The sequence below is a fragment of the Gekko japonicus genome, unplaced genomic scaffold (genome assembly GCF_001447785.1).
Source record: "Gekko japonicus isolate JY-2015 unplaced genomic scaffold, Gekko_japonicus_V1.1 scaffold1442, whole genome shotgun sequence".
In the NCBI taxonomy this organism is placed as follows: Eukaryota; Metazoa; Chordata; class Lepidosauria; order Squamata; family Gekkonidae; genus Gekko; species Gekko japonicus.
Window position 1 is genome coordinate 295,817 of NW_015163646.1, and position 14,441 is coordinate 310,257.

At 52.0% G+C, this 14,441-nt stretch overlaps 1 protein-coding gene across 1 annotated transcript in view; it reads right to left on the reverse strand.

Annotated features, from left to right (window-relative positions):
• SBNO2 (strawberry notch homolog 2 (Drosophila)) overlaps positions 1-11,438 on the reverse strand; it is a 129,773-nt gene extending 118,335 nt beyond the window's left edge. Inside the window, exon 1 of the mRNA XM_015407638.1 lies at positions 11,306-11,438. The gene's annotated coding sequence lies outside the window, so the exon portion shown is untranslated. The remainder of the gene's footprint in view (positions 1-11,305) is intronic.
• Positions 11,439-14,441: the final 3,003 nt, after the last annotated feature.

The following is a 14,441-nucleotide window of genomic DNA, read 5'->3' on the forward strand; positions in this document are numbered from 1 at the left end:
GTATGCTTGCCCAAGGTCATCCAGCAGCTGCAAGTGGAACCAAACCCGGTTCTCCCCGATTAGAGTCCGCACACTTAACCACTACACCAAACTGGCTCTCTTGGCTTGCCTCTTTGAGCACTACCTGCCCCCCTCGCTTTTATCATCATATATGTGCTCTTTGGGCTGGACCAAAGCATTTGTGTGGGGGGGGGGATGAGGAGCGAGTGGCGATAAGCAGCAGATGGGGATTCAGCTCCCCTTACCTGCACACCCCACTTGCTCTAAAACACAGACCCTGCTTTATAGAGGGTGCTTCAGGGTATCAAACCAAAGGGCCGACATCCTGGCTCCATCATAACCAAAGAAAAGGGTCTTAGAGCAGCTCAAAGGCTAATAAAAATGTTGCAGCAAAAGGTTTCGCAAACCAGAACACATTCCACTCGATGCTCAGTTCAGTTGGGACACAGGATAATACGCAAAGCGCTCTGAGATTCCGAGTGAAGGGCGGGGTATAAATACAATCTCCTCTGATTTATTTATTTATTTATTTATTTGATTTTTATCCCACCCTCCCGCCAAAGCGGCTCAGGGCGGCTTACAACAATTTTTTTTTAGAAGAAGAGATTGGATTTATACCCCACCCTTCACTTGGAGTCTCAGAGCAGCTTACAAACTCCTACCCCTTCCCCTCCCCACAACAGACACCCTGTGAGGTAGGTGGAGCTGAGAGAGCTCTGACAGAAACGGCTCTTTTTCAAGGACAGCTGTGCCAGAGCTTGTGACTGACCCAAGGTCACATCAGCAGGTGCAAGTGGAGGAGTGGGGAATCAAACCCGGTTCTCCCAGATTAGAGTCCGCACACTTAAACACTACACCAAACTCTTCTTCCTTCTTCTCTTCCTCCTTTAAAGCCGCAGAACAAAATTTGAGTCCAGTGGCACTTTGAAGACCAACAAAGTTTTATTCTTGGTATACGCTTTCGTGCGCATGCACACTTTTAAGATCAGCAAGCTTTGTGCCACTGGACACAAACTGTATTCTGCTGCTTCAGACCAACATGGCTACCCCACCTGAATCCACCCTCTGAAGCCGGCTAAGCTAGCAGGTGTCGCTGCACCCTGTGATGAAGAGTTCCGCAAGACGAATTACGTATTGCACAAAAAAGACCATCCACTTGAAGGACTTTGGGGAGGCAGAGAAAAAGCTCTCTGTCTCCACCCCCATCGATGAGTGGGGGGACACAGCCGGTTTTAAGCGGCCTGGACTGCTGCCAGCGCGTCTTCCGAAAAACAGCCAAGCGCGGGGCTCAAAGTTCCGATCAAGTTGATGGGAGCAATCCACATTTATTTAAAATTTTATGGCCCTTTTTATTGCAAAAGCACTCACAAAAGTACCTTGAAAATCCAACGACAATGTATAATTTAACATCTCAAAAACATCCCCTTACTGCCGTTAACAGACTACAGCCAAGTTGGCAGGGAACAAGAAGATAAAAACAGCCGCAAAAGTGAATACAGTCCAGCAGGAACACACACAACAACACACACCCCCGCCAAAACAAAGACCTGAACTGGCACCCAGCCTCAGAGCAAAATCCAAAAGTGGCAATCCACTCCACTCAACTTCAGCCAAAAGCTTTGTGAAATGGGATTGTTATGTAACAGACTTTCGAAGGGAGGAAAGGGATGGGCAGACTTCATGTGGGAGGGAGTTCCACAGTCTTGGCGCGCAACGGTAGGCAGGTCACACAGGAAAGGTGGCAACTGGCCCATCAGCCTAAGCGGACTGGAAACAGAACACCACATGCGCTATCTCACAGGCACCACCGAGACATCAGAACCAGCAGAACCAGATCCGACGACGCAACCAAACTGGGAACCTAAATCTTCAATGGAAATTCCCCACCCCCATTCATGACAAGGTGAACCTCAACCCAAGACAGGTTGAATGCCACCGCCTGAGTCAGCAGGCCCTCCAAAAAAGTCATTCACTGGGGTGCCAGGGAGGTACGATGGTTAGAATGCCACCCTAGGACCAGGGTTCAAACCCTTACTCTGCCACAGAATTTTGTTGGGTGACCTTGGGTGATCATTCTTTCTCAGCTTACCCTACCTCACAGGGTTGTTGTGAAGACAAAACAGAGAAGAGGGAACCACGTACACTGTCCAACATACCTTAGAAGGAAGAGTGGGATACAAATACACTAGACAAGTCAATGTTACCTAGATGCTCAGACTCCTAAAGCTTTGATGCTAAACTTGCAAGGAGTTTTGCAGACTGCTGCAGGGTTAAAGCATTGGACTAGAATCTCAGAGACTCGGGTTCAGATCCTCTCTGTGCCATGGTCCATGGACCTTGATGCTGGACCCTGGGTGAGTCACTCTCAGAGTAACCTACCTCACAGGGTCCTTAGGAGGGTAAAAATGGAGATGGGAATAACCAAAGTACATCATCCCGAGTTCCTTGAAGAAAGGGCAAGATAAAAATACTACATCAGGGTTCCCCAACACGGTGCCCGTGGGCACCATAGTGCTCACCAGTACTTCTCTTGGCACCCCCAAGCTTTTCAGAAAGTGGGTGGAGCCACTGAAAGGCGGGGCTTGTTATTGGCTGTCCTCATTCAAGGGAATGGGTTTTCCACTGGAGGACTGCGAGAGCCGGTAAGGATCTAGACTTTCCTTAGTCAGTGTGTGGCTCCATTTCCCCTGCATTTCCCTCCTTCTTCCCAAAAGCCACACTAAAGGAGATGTTCCCTTGGCTCTGCCTCCCCTGGCAGCCATTTCGGTGTGGTGATAGCTACCCCCCCAAAAAAAATTCCCAGTGTGCCCAAAGGCTCAAAGAGGTTGGGGGCCCCTCCACCAATAAATTGGATAAAACGTCAGCTTCTCAACAATATGACCCACACGAGGACAACCAAGAGGAACTGGGAAGGAGCCTTCCTGATTCTTTGAGACCAGGGACCCAAGGAGCAAGGTTAGCACCCACCCCCAGGCTGACCTAGCATCCTCCCCCCACCCACCACGCACACCCTGTACTGCCCAAGGGAACAGCTGCCATTAAGTCCCATGGGGGAGGAGGAGAAGGGGAGCGGTGCTCTCCTGGGGACGCAGTTGTACATTGAAGAAGAGGAAGAGATTGGATTTATACCCCGCCCTTCACTACCCAAAGGTGTCTCAGAGCGGCTTACAAACTCCTTTCCCTCCCCCCTCCCCACAACAGACACCCTGTGAGGTAGGCGGGGCTGAGAGAGCTCTTGACAGAAACTGCCCTTTCAAGGCAGTTGCCCAAGGTCATCCAGCAGCTGCAAGTGGAGGAGTGGGGAATCAAACCCGGTTCTCCCAGATTAGAGTCCGTGCACTTAACCACGACACCAAACTGGCTGCCTGCTCTCCTGGAGCGTCTCTGCAGAGAGCACAGAGGAGCACATTTTGCACACAGGCCCTCCTGCAAACCTCCAGGGTCAAAGAGAAGGGCCCAGAGGCAGTGCGGTGTAGCAGTTCAGAGTCTTGGACAAGTATCTGGGAGAACCAGTTTCAAATCCCCATTTGTGCCATGGAAGCTGACTGGGTGACCCCGGGCCAGTCCCACTCCCTTGGATTGGCCTACCTCACAGGGTTGCTATGAAGAAGAAGAGAAGAAGAGATTGGATTTATACCCCGCCCTTCACTTGGAGTCTCAGAGCGGCTTACAAACTCCTCTCCCTTCCCCTCCGCACAACAGACACCCTGTGAGGTGGGTGGGGCTGAGAGAACTCTGACACAAACTGCTCTTTTTCAAGGACAGCTGTGCCAGAGCTCGTGACTGACCCAAGGTCACATCAGCAGGTGCAAGTGGAGGAGTGGGGAATCAAACCCGGTTCTCCCAGATTAGAGTCCGCACACTTAACCACTGCACCAAACTGGCTCTCCTCCATAAAATGGAGGAGGAGAGAATGAAGCGGCTTCGGGGCCCTCACTGGGGAGAAAAGCAGGGTATAAATTAATGACATTAAAAAAATATGGATGTGAAGTTGAACCCTTTCCCAGAGTCTGACGTGACCAAGAGATCATCAATTCTCAGATTACAGTAATTTAGCGGCATAACAAAGAGGGAGGAAAGAGTGCAAAATAGAGAAAGGACAAAAACAGGCCTGACACAGGGTTCCGCGGAACTCAAAAAATCTTGCACAATGCTCTGCATCACCCGGGCTGGCCTCAACACAAGCCCCTGAATGGTTCCATTTCTTTTCTAGCTAAGAGAGGGGGAAACCTCCTCGCCACGGACACGGCCGTCCGCCACCCATTACATTTCTCGCCAGCCCTTTGGCAAAGGAGTTCAGGGCAGATTGCAGAGTTCTCCCTTCCTTCTTTTTATTCCCATATCTACTCTGTGAACCAGGCTGGGCTGGAAAACAGCATGAGGAGTCCACGGTCACCCAGCAAGCCAAGTGCGGGCTGAATCCAGGCTTCCCCATTCTACTATATCAAAGAGTGATGAACACATGGACGTCACTGCCACAGGAGGTGGCGCCGGCTACAAGCATGGACGGCTTCAAGAGGGAATTAGATAAAGATATGGAGCAGAGGATTTGTTGTTTCGTGGGGCAATTTTTTTCTCTTGCAGGGCACCCATTGTGCTTATGCTTTTACTTAAAAATAATAAACAGGAGATTTTGGGGGCGGAGCCTGAGGAGCATAAGGTTTGGGGAGGGGAGGGGCTTCAGTGGGATATAATGCCACAGAGTCCACCTGGAGATCAAGTGTAATGCCGGGGTATCTCCAGCCACCACCTGGAGATTGGCTTTTCCCTCAACAGCACCAACCCCCCCACACACACACACACCCCTGCCATGGAAAGTTAAGGTAGAGAGAGAGAGACTGGCTTCCCAGTTTGGCGTAGTGATTAAGTGCACAGACTCTAATCTGAGAGATCCGGGTTTGATTCCCCACTCCTCCACTTGCAGCTGCTGGGTGACCTTGGGCAAGCCATAGTTCTCTCAGAGCTGTTCTCCCAAGGACAGTTGTGGAAAGAGCTCTCTCAGCCCCACCTACCTCACAGGGTGTCTGTTGTGGGGAGGGGAAGGAAGGGAAAGGGGTTTGTGAGCCGCTCTGAGACACCTTTGGGTAGTGAAGGGCGGGGTATAAATCCAATCTCCTCTTCTTCTTCTGCCATCGAGTCACAGCTGACTTTTCAAGGCAAGAGACGTTCAGCGGTGGTTTCCGTTGCCTGCCTCTTGCTGGTGTTCCTTGGTGGCCTCCCACCCAAATAATGACCAGAGCTGACCCCGCTTAACTTCTGAGAACTTTAGAGACTGGGCCAGCCTGGGCCAGCCAGGTCAGATCGGGGCTATCCAGGACATGCTAATTATGTAGTGGTTTGGTGTTGTGGTTAAGTGCGCGGACTCTGATCTGGGAGAACCGGGTTTGATTCCCCACTCCTCCACTTGCACATGGCTGGATGACCTTGGGCAAGCCCTAGCTCTGATAAGAGCTGTCCTTGAAAAAGAGCCGTTTCTGTCAAGAGGTCTCTCAGCCCCACCTACCTCACAGGGTGGGGAGGGGGAGGGAAAGGAGTTTGTAAGCCGCTCTGAGAGTCCTTTGGGTAGTGAAGGGCGGGGGTATAAATCCAATCTCTTATTATTATTCCCGACCACCATACCGTGCCTTCTCTCTTTTTCCTTCCCCAGCCCCTCCCCCAGCAGCCCGAAGGCTGGAGAAGGAGAGGAAAGCTGCCCTACAGCTTCTAGTCAGTTTCACTCTCTGCACCTCAGCTGTTAGGTTAAACAGCTGATCAGAGGGGACTGAAACTGACCAGAAGCCACAGACAGGAGGCCAAGGAAGGAAATGAAAGCTGCCCCTGTGGCTTATGGTCAGTTTCACTCCCCCTCCTTTCAGCTGTTAAACCTAACAGCTGGGCGTCCCTTTCTTTCCCCAGCCTCGCCACCACTGCGGGGCTAGGTACACTGGGGGGGGGGTGCCTAGCACCATCAGGTGGTGGGGCGGGGCCCGTGGGGGGTCTGCCCCCAAATGCCCCACTGTGGCTATGGGCCAGCCCACAATTCTTGACCCATGCCAAAAAATATGCCCTTCCCGCTAAGCAAAAGGCTCTCAATACCTCAGTTTGCAGCCATGCTAGTAGGGAGAAAGAGGGGTGCCGGTTAAGTGTGTTGGACTAGTATCCGGAAAGCCCAAGTTCGAATCTGCACTCACGCCACGGAAGCTTGCTGGGTGACCTTGGACCAGTCACCCTCTGACCCTGACCTACCTCACAGGGTTGTTGTGAGGATAAAATGAAGGGGGGGACGATGTCAGCTGTTTTGGGTTCCTGCTGGGGAGGAAGGCAGGGGTACAAACGAATTAAATATGAATACATTTCAAAAAGGAAAAAGAAATCACAAGCCAGTTCAGACAAGGGAGGGATTCAGGGCGCAGGAGAAGGGGTGCCTAGCAGCAGAAGAGCAGAGAGAGAGAAGAAGAGATTGGACTTATACCCCTCCCTTCACTATCCAGAGGAGTCTCAGAGCGGCTTACAATCTCCTTCCCTTCCCCTCCCCACAACAACAGACACCCTATGAAGGGGGTGGGGCTGAGAGAGCTCTGAGAGAACTACCCTTGAGAGAACAGCTCTGAAAGAACTTGTGACTGACCCAAGGTCACACCAGCAGCTGCATATGGAGGAGTGGGGAATCAAACCCAGTTCTCCCAGGTTAGAGTCCGCATTCCTAACCACTACACCAAACTGGCTCTCTTAGCAGCCCATCAAAAGCCATGAGAAGCTAGCTGAGGCAAGCCCGATCTCGTCAGATCTCAGAAGCTAAGCAGGGCTGACCCTGGCAAGTATTTGGATGGGAGACCTCCAGAGAATACCAGGGCTGGGAGGAGGTCAGAGGCAGGCTATCTGAACATCCTCCCTGCCTCAGTAGGAGTCACCAGAGGTCCCAGGCACAGACACACGTATGCAAAAATACAAAAAAAAAAGAAGAACCACAAGCAGCATTGGGGAGACGGAGCAGGTTCTGGAGGAGGACGGGGTTGAGGGGGAGACAGACAAAGTTTGTGGGGGATACTGGAGGATGGGGCGGAGGAGGAAGGGGAAGCAGTTCTGAACTCGCCTTGCTTGGCTTTGCAGTATTAGGCCCGGGACATCAGCAGGCTCCTGCTCAGAAGCAGTTACCAGGTGGCTGAGCTTCATCAACCTGGTGGGCCAAAGAGCCCCCCCCCAAAGGGAGTGGGGATCCACTGCAAGAGCAGGGCTTGCGGCCACACCGTCCTTTGCTCTGGAGAAACCCTGAGCCACTGCTGCCTTAGGAGTGGGTCGGCTTCTAGATTCTGCCTGGGAACAGGATTTCTGGGACTCACTGCTGGAGACCCACCCCTTTCCTGCCGCTGAGAAAATTCCTCTCCTCCGAAGGAAGGCATCTTTATAGATGCAGCCGCTGGCTCCCTCGCTCTCCTGCAGCGTCACTATTTGAGGTTTCGCAGAGCGGGAAAATCCAAATATCCTGCGGCACTGAATTTCGCAAGCCAGCTGTGTGGCGTGTGAAGAATTAGTTCCTTCTGGTTCAGCCGGAGTCCATTGCCAATCAATTTCCTCTCCTTCCTAAAGAGCAAGCCAGAACTTCTCCGAAGCACTTTGCCGTCTGCTGCCAAAGTCTATGTTCACCTTTGGGTTTTTTTATTTTGCAAAGAAAGCGGTTTGGTGAATTTTGATGGGATTCATTAGCATCCCCCCCCCCTTTCAAATTCCTAACCTATGCAGCATGCAAAAATCCCTTGCAGAGAAGAGCTCCCCAGGCAACCAATCGGTGCCAGGCTGGCTGAAATAGCTAGGATTTCATGCCCTGCCCCACAGCTAAGCAAGACTCACCGGTTTTACCTTGCTGTGAGAATCGCAAAAGGGATTCCTTGATTTCGAAAATGAAGCACAACGGTTCTAGTCAGTACCCCTTTCCTCCCTCATCACTGGTCTGTTGACTGCCGAAGCAAAAGCACTTGGTACATGCACAGAAGATCTGTAACTTTTCATTAACATTCCAGGGCCAAGGCCTCAGGGTAGCCTCACACATCCCCCAAAAAAACACACACACAAAGAAGTCACAGGCAAAAGGAAGGAATTCTCCCCAAAATGAACAACTTACAGAACCCGCTGCCACCAAATGCGGAGACTGCCGCAGCATCAACGGCTTTCAAAAACGATCAGATATTCTCTCAGGATGACAGCGCGATCACTGGTGTTTTGTCATAACAGGTAAGTGGAACCTCCATGGATAAAGGCAGTATAAACACAAGCACAAGCCCAACCAAGTATAAACAGAAGCACAAGCCCAAGCATCAATGGCTTTCAAAAACGATCAGATATTCTCTCAGGATGACAGCACGATCACTGGTGTTTTGCCATAACAGGTAAGTGGAACCTCCATGGATAAAGGCAGTATACCTCCAACAAACACAAGCACAAGCCCAACCAGGAAGAGAAGACTGTTTGCTGGCCAGCTTTTGTGGGCTTTCCAGGGCATCGACTGGAAACAGAACGCTGGGTGGTGTAATCCAGCAAAGCAGTTCTGACAGACAGGTCTCGCTCCAGGCACAGGTTATTTAGCAAGGTGGTAAATATGGGGCAGCTTCAGCTAGTGCCCTTCAGTGAGACACAGACCTGGAGGACGCCTGGCAAAGAGTGTTGTAAGGAGATATAATCTCTGTCGATGCTCTGTTACTCCCGGCTTAAACAGCTGGTCCACCACACCCCAGACCTGACAGCCATCAATTGGCAGGTACCGGCGGGACCCTGGAGCCCAAAGCCGCGCCTCTGGCCCCAGGCAGCGGTATGGGTTTTTTTTCTTTTTTTGGACCGCACTCCAGGAAGTGACTCAGAATAGCTGCACCTTTCGGGTATTCCCTAGAGAGTTCCACTGAGTACAAGTCCAAAGAACAAGCGTGGAAGATGGCCTGCCAGGAGGAAGCAGAAGACAAAACAGATCCCATTCCAGGGCGGGGAAAGGGGGAAACACGCCAACCGCACGGCAGAAAGAAAGTGGGGAAAGGTCAAAAAATATTCCCACTGGGGCAGAAATACCTGCTCAGGTGGGCTGGCCCGGTGAAGTCCGGAAACCAGAAAGCGACTAGACCAGTAGACTCGTAGCCCCTTCCTCGGTCCCGGAGCCCCCTGAGCATGCACTGGGAGGAAAGGTTCCAGCCCCCTAACCCTCAAAAGATTTCCCTGGATGGACGAGGAAGACAAAAGAGGGTAACACGAGACTCTCAAGTCAGGCAGGCGGCGCCTTTGAAATGCGAGACCAGCTAATAACAGTTGCGCCTCACCTTATATAAGGCTTCCCACAGAAAAGAGCTCATCCAAGAACTGGTGTGTCCACACGGCGAGGGGTTGAGGACAGATGGCCCATACCAAACCAAAGACTGCGATGGCCCTGGGATCTCTCCCTCCCCAGGCCACACCCTGCCTCTATCAATCCCATAAAATGCAATCATTTCTTGGTGCAGGGAGAGGCCTTCCCCCCCCCCCTTAAAAGTCAAAGGGCTTTTGTTTATGGGACCTAAGGCGGGCCCAGCCACTACCTCCTATATACCACCACCACCCCAGCCTCTCCCCTCTCGGAGAAATAACTACATTTTCTGGAATTGATAGGCCAGGAAGGGAGATCAGCAAAGCAAACAGTTTTTGCTCTATCACGTTTCCCGCTGGGCTCCCAGAAAGGACAGCTTGACCAAAGATGACCCCTCTCCCCACGGGATCCAGACCTCACTATGCAGAAAGGGATGCCCTCCCAACCCCCTGCTCAGAAAAAGGGGGGGAGGAACTCCACAACCAAGGGAGATAAGATAGGGATCTGGCTTGTCTCTTTGACCCACAGACAACATCTTAAACAAGTCTGAGGAAGGGAATTCCAAATGAGGAGGAATCAGTGGAGGGAGAAGCCTCCTTTCAGTTCTAGTTCGTGGCCCACAATATTTAAGGCCTCCCCCCAAAGGCAGGGAGAGCGAAGAGAGGAATATCAACAGGGCAAGAGCTGGAAGGGCGGTGTTACCAAATCATCCCCTTACCCCAGGCTCTGCAGCGATCTCTCCAGCAGGAAAACTCACCAAGAGAAAAGGAGGAAGGATAAAAGGGGAAGTCACGCCACTGCAAAGTCCAAGATAGGGGTGGGTGGGAAGCAAGTTCGCCGCCGTCACCTACACTCTCTCTACTTCGAAAACTGGGGGATACGGGGCTAAGGTAGCCAGTGGGTTGTGAAATTCCTGGAGATTTGGAGAAGGGGGGGGAGACCTCAGTGAGGCATAATGCCATACAGCCCACCTTCCAAAGCAGCCATTTCCTCCCAGGGAACTGATCTCTTTCACCTGGAGACCAGCTGTGATCCCGGGAGATCTCCAGCCCCCCCACGTGGAGATCTAAATAGGGTCCCAAATGAGGGGGGGCACAAAGGATCAACCTGACCATTCACCCCTTTTCAGAACCGACCCGTACACTAATTTTTTTATCCTCCGTCTAAGGACCTCAACAGCAACACTTTCTTCCGCTGTTCTCACAACGACCCCGCAAGATAGGCTCGGCGGGGAAGGGGCCACTCACCCGAGGTCACCCCGCGAGCTTCCCGGAAGGAGGCGGAAGACTCGAACTCTGATCTCCCCGTTCCTAGCCTGACACCGCAGCGACTCTCCCGAAGCCCCCCCCCCCGGACCCTTTTCACCCCTGAGAAGCAGAGAGGTGGAGGGGGGGGGGGGGGGAGCGCTTGGTGCGACATAAAGTTTGTTAGTCTTAAAGGTGCTCCTAGGCTTTTTACCGTTTTGCAGGAACAGAGTAACGCGGCTAAACTCCCCTGGATCTATGCTCGGCCCCCTGGCTCTCCCAGATGGAAGAGGAGGCGGAAGCAGGAGAAAGCCAGAGAAACCCCCCTTCTCCCCCCCCCACAAAAAAAGCACCCCTGCCACTCTGTAAAGAGGAAATCATTAAGTTGGGAGGCGAGAAATGGAAAGGGGGGGGCAGAGGATCATACCAACACCCCCAACACACACACACCCTACCAGCCTTTCCCCCTTTTTACCAGGGAAACAAAAGTGAAACCAGCTCCCATTGAAGAGAACAACGAGAAAGAGGCGGAGAAGGGAACTGCCCCCCCCCCGGGCTGGAAAGTTTCGGGGGGGGGAATAAGTTTTCAAGGGAGGGGAAGGGACGCTCAGCAGACCCCCCCCCCCCCCTTTTTAGAAAACACCCACCGGGGGGGGATACACGAGGGCTGCCCCCCCTCGACTGAGGCAGGGGGGAGGGCAGAGGATTCCCCTCCCGCCGAGGGGGGGGGCCGCTGAGGGAAAGCGGGTTTGGCCCTCACCTTGTCTTCGCTCGCCTCCCCCCGCCGGTGAGGAGAAGGCCCCGCGCGGGAGTTGGGAGTTGGCGCCCCGCCGGCTCAGCCCAACTCAAGGCTCCCGGCGCTGGTGGCCGCTCCGGCTCTGGCCAACTTCCGGGTTCGCCGCCGCCATCTTGGACTTCCGGTCGGGCCCGGCCCAGAGGGGTGGGGCCGCGCGCCCGGCAATTCCGGTTTCCCGTCGGAAAGCCGCCGGGCAACTCTAGAGCCGCCGCTGACGCAACCCGAACGTCCGGCATCGAAGCCCCAGGCTTGAGGGGCAACTGATTACTTTTAAGGCCGGCGGATGACGGCGGCCGTCGCACAAGCCGACGAGGCGCAGGAAATATGGAAAGGGCACGGCAACGACGGAGGGGAACGAACCCTCGGTCCTTTACGGCACTGCATTCTGTCCCGCATATGGCGACGTTTACCTACAAACCACAAGTCTTGATGGCATGCGTGATTCCTTCCTCTGTCCTGTTTTCTTCCCCATCTCGAGCTGTGACGCAATTCAAGGAAGGGCGGAAATAAGTTTGCGAAGCTTGAGTGGGAGAGTTAGGAAAAAAGAAGTGGACAAGTTAAGCTCTGGGAAAGGGCAAGGCTAAGGAAGGAATATATGTAATTATCGAACTATGCATTCCAGTTTGGGCTGTCGCCCTGCTGAAGAAATTTTACTTGATCAGTTGAGTTATTCATCGGTTTGCATAACTCTGCATCTGGTACAGGAGATACTTTTTCTAATGATACTTCGCACTGCATTCGCGTATATTTAAAGCACTTAATATATGCATGATTTCTGTCGGCCGATAGTATTTCCGTATTTGAGCGGGGGGGGGGCTGGGGGGGAGCAAAAACCTGAGAAATGGAAATAATTCCAGGCACTGTTAGTCTGGGTGGTGGCAAAAATAGACAGGGTGTCAGGGCGCCCTGAATTCTCACATTTTGTATTGTAGCCTAAATTTCAGTGCCCAGAAAAGGCCATATGTGGGATGAAAGTCTATCCTGGCAATTAGAATCATGGAGTGCTTAGCCGCACCATAGGCGCAAATGCCAGGCAGATTTAAAGGGCGCAATCAGACACGAACATCTGGGAAGCACCCCGCACCCATTGGCAACCCATTTTGCTCCGCCGCAGAATGCAGTAAAAAGACACCAGGGAAAGTCCAGTAGCAAACGGGTTGCTATGGGCCACCGATGGACTTTCCCCTGTCTGATCGCTCCAGCGCTCTCTCGTGGCGTTGGGATGGTCTGATCAGGCCATCCCGACTGCGTGCCATTGTTTCCCCCCCCCTTCTCAGTATACGCATCATCGCACACTCCATAGGGAGCCCTCAGTACTGAGATGCAATTCAGGGCAAAATGCACTTGCATACGGCAAAAAAAGGGCAAAATCCACTTGCAAACAGCAAAAAAACCCAAACCCCACTCACCCGCAGTTGCGTCTGATCACGCAGTGCCGGGCTGCCCCCGCAGCTTCAAAGGACTGTGTGATCGCGCAACTGCGGGTCAAATTCCTCCGGAGGAAATAGCCTTGTCCCCCCCCCTGCGCGTTATCTCGCGCGTGCGACCGCCACCATGGAGTTGGAAGGGCCCTCCGGGGTGATCTAGTCCAACCCCCTGCACGATGTGATACCCAATGCATTCAAAAAAATTACCAAAGCCCCCAGGTCGCAAGTGGCGAGGTTCATGTAGGGGTTTCTCATCTGCTCTGCTATCTCACACATGAATATGCATGAAGCTGCCTTATACTGAATCAGACCATCAGTCCATCGAGATCACTATTGTCTGCTCAGACTGGCCAGCAGCTCTCCAGGGTCTCGGGCAGGAGATCTTTCCCATCCCCCTGCTGCCCCATCCTTTTCACCTGGACATGGTGGGGATTGAACCTGGGACCTTCTGAATGCCAAGCAGAGGCTCTGCCACTGAGCCACGGCTCCTTTCCCTTTCTAATGAGAGAGAAAGCATACTTGGTGCCTGAATCACTTCAAGACCTTATTATCACTTCAACACAACCCTCCCGTGTGGAAAGGGAGGCACGCCCTCTTCAGATCTGGTACCAACCTTTTGCAGTTATTGCCAGAACTTCCACTAGAGAACGGTTTTAATATGTACCTTTCGAATGTGCCGCTTAATTCTCCGAGTCGTTTTGTCTAAAGCCGTTTTTACTCCAGCAGTCTAGCGGATTCAATCAATGCTGCAATGTAAAACTAGCCCTGTGGACTGTATCTCCCCCAATAGCCCAGACCCACAGCTTGCCAGCTTGGCTTTGGAGATGTCAGCATCTAACGGACTTCCCTGGGGCAAAGGTGGACCGGGCCCATGAATAAAACAGAAGCACTGTCTGATGAATGGCTGAAAAGGAGAAATTGGAAACCCAGCAGCATCAATAATAGGTGAGGTTCAATTACACTCAATGCTAAATAGTGTGGGGGGGTGTCCTCTGTGCTTGGACAAAGATTTTTCTTAGGAGCAGCTGGATTCAAGTCCAGTAACACCTTAAAGGGCGCTTTCACACACACTGAATAGGGCACTTTAAATGCCCTTTGCGGCTGGATCTTCATGCGTGAAAGGGCAAAATCCACTTGCAAACGGTCACTGAAATGAATTGAAACTCCATTAGAAAAGACCAAAAGTCCAGGAGCACCTTAAAGGCTAACAAAATTCATGGCAGGGGATGAGCTTTTGTGAGTCACTGCTCAGTTTTCCAGATACGACAGAGACCAGTTTATATTTACCTTTTTGCGTGTGTATTAGTACAATTTAGACCACTGGGCCGAAACGTGTTTGGTGGTTATAGTAACTGTGTAACCATTATTGGGATCCAGTAGGTGCCACTTACACTTGTTTCTGTATACTATCTTCTGACCTCTTATTTGCGTTCTGCGTATGTGGCTTTTAATCTTAATTTTATTGTGCGCTGTGTAATAGTTGTATTTGCGTTCTGCGTATGTGGTTTTTAATCTTAATTTTATTGTGTGCTGTGTAATAAAGAGTTGTATTTTAATTTCATGTTTTAGCTGCTCAGCCTTTAAGGGTCCTAACTTGATTTGCAGGTTGGGGGGTCCCCCTTTTTCTCCCCTTTTATTGTTTCCCTGACAGAGATCAGTTCCCCTGGAGAAAA